Source organism: Frankliniella occidentalis, unplaced genomic scaffold (genome assembly GCF_000697945.3).
Source record: "Frankliniella occidentalis isolate FOCC.00 unplaced genomic scaffold, Focc_3.1 Scaffold966, whole genome shotgun sequence".
NCBI lineage: Eukaryota > Metazoa > Arthropoda > Insecta > Thysanoptera > Thripidae > Frankliniella > Frankliniella occidentalis.
In genome coordinates, this window is record NW_026268072.1 from 6,073 (window position 1) to 8,445 (window position 2,373).

Genomic DNA, 2,373 nt, shown 5'->3' on the forward strand with positions numbered 1-2,373 from the left:
ACAAACCAAAGACGCAATTTTATAGTCGAAGAAACAGGATGCAAAAGAGGCAGGAAGCACGCAATTTCGACAGAGGTGGTCAAAGGCGACTCTGCTAGACCAATTCCAATCATTTCCAGCGAATTTTATTTTTTTTCATTTTTGGCCAAATTTACAAAGGCTATAGCCTTTGTGTTTTTTTAGCGAAAATTGATGTGTCCGGATTTCGACGGAAAAGTAGTCAAATCGACAGAGGTGGCCCAGGGGACCACAAAACTACATTTGGTTCAGCCAGAAACCACCCCTGTCCAGAGACACTTGAGTTTTAAGGGATTGTCTTTTGAATCTGGCGGGCAGCGTACAACGGGCTGCCTGACTAGCAGCCGAGCAGGTACAAGAAAAACGGGCGTAACTCGCTTGAAATGGGTCTGCGAAGTGAAATTTCGACGGAGAGTTGGTAAGAAGGTGCTGTCTGTCAAACCAATCCCAACCATTTCCAGCGATTTTCAAATTTCTCAGTTCTAGCAAAATTTACAAAGGCTGTTCGACGGAGAAGTAGTCGTACCGACAGGGGTGAACCAGGGAACTACAAAACTACTTTTGTTTCCGCCATTAACCACCCCTGTCCAGACACTCTTGAGTTTTAAGAGGAGATCTTTTGAATCTGGCGGGTAGCGTACAATGGGCTGCCTACCTCGCAGGCGAACCGGCCCAAGAAAAACAGGCGCAACTCACTTGAAATGGACCGGCGGCGCGAAATTTCGACATTTCGACCATTTCCAACTATTTTCAATTTTTTTCATTTTTGGCAAAATTTACAAAGGCTATAAATTGATGGGTCCGGATTTCGATGGAGGAGTATTCGAGTCGACAGGAGTGAACCAGGCACCACAAAACTACCTTTGTTTCTGTCCACAGAAACTTGAGTTTTATAAGAGCTGGTCTCTAACTAAGGGCGGGTAGGCTACCTAAGGCGCACTGGCTAAGAACTCTGCTGTAGTGGGTCGGCACCATGATATTCAGACAGAGCATGTGAAAAGGGAGTCTGCCCCACCAATCCAAACCAATTCCAGCAATTTTCCAAATTGCCAAGATTTTTAAAAGACATTTTAAGTGATAACAAATCAGCCTGGATTTTGACAGAGGAAATCGACAACAAAGAACCAAGGCACCACAAAAATATCAAATACCACCCTTTGATGCACACGAAAGGAAGCTCCTCATAGTGGAGACAAATCGGACCAGCGTTGGCGGTTACTTTCATGTCAACTCAGCTATTCCTCGGGTAAAATGACTCCATAGACTTCTCTTGCTCATGTCAAGAACATTTCTGGGCCGAGTTCCTGCAATTATATTAAACGGTTCTTTTAGCGCTCATCAACTATTAGTTACATATAATTTACTCATACAATATACTTTTAAATGCCTCTCCCCCATGCGTCTCTAAATGACTACGGTCTTTCAAAAAACGAATTTTGGCACTGGAATAAACACTAAGTACGAAGGGGCAGTTGCAAATTATCTGCAACGCACATTGATTGATTGTTTGGGGGATTACGCAAATAGTACCACTCGGTTTGCACCCCAATCAGAAAGTAATTAAGTTCTCTGTTCCATGAGAATAAAATAGAGTAAAATATATGATATGTGATAAAACACTGGCAGGTTCACCCATTTGCATAAGGACCTACAACAGTATTTAACATACTGCATGGATTGGAGGAGTCTACCCATTCAACACCTTTTCAACAAAGCTGACAGTGAGCCAAGTTATTTACATCACGGGCATCATTTACTCGGCCTCAAAAAATAACTTACAACTTAATTGTGCGTGTAAAAATTGAGCCAGAGGAGCATAACCTCCTACAACAATAACCGGAATGGAACAATTCAATATTCCGGGCCGGAAACAAGTAAGCACTATACCTTGCGATTAATAACGTAAAGCGGCGATGTCCACTCTAAAATTCTGGTTAAAATCCTATGATCAATAATTATATGAGTAGGTATTATCGGTATTTGGCAGAAACGCCGATCGTGACACCGATTTTCACTGTTTGTTTACGTTTCCATCCATGAAGGCGCGGGAAATGCGCGGTGGGGGAGGGGAGGGGTGGGACGCGACACGGCAAAGGGGGAGAGCAATAATTACGGCATACTCACCGACATATCGTGGTCGCGGGATATGTGATTCTTTCCTGGGGTAGGCAATCCCGTCTCGCTTGTCCAGGATGTGATCCTTTGGGGATGCTTCCCGTCCCATGCATCGTTGTGTGGCTCCAGGCGGCAACGCCAGGGAAGTGCCATGCCACAATAGTGAAATGATCAGGATAATAAACTATGATGGGCGATTTGCTACTAATAATAATTATATTTGGCGACTTTTAAGAAATA

The 2,373-nt window shown here is 43.6% G+C and overlaps 1 long non-coding RNA gene across 1 annotated transcript; it reads right to left on the reverse strand.

Moving 5' to 3' along the window:
• Positions 1-1,262: 1,262 nt before the first annotated feature.
• Positions 1,263-2,068, reverse strand: LOC127751772 (uncharacterized). Its single transcript, XR_008012239.1, has 2 exons — positions 1,906-2,068; positions 1,263-1,322 (listed from the first exon to the last, which is right to left on the reverse strand). It is a non-coding gene; the product is annotated as an uncharacterized LOC127751772 (long non-coding RNA).
• Between the last annotated feature and the right edge of the window lie 305 nt (positions 2,069-2,373).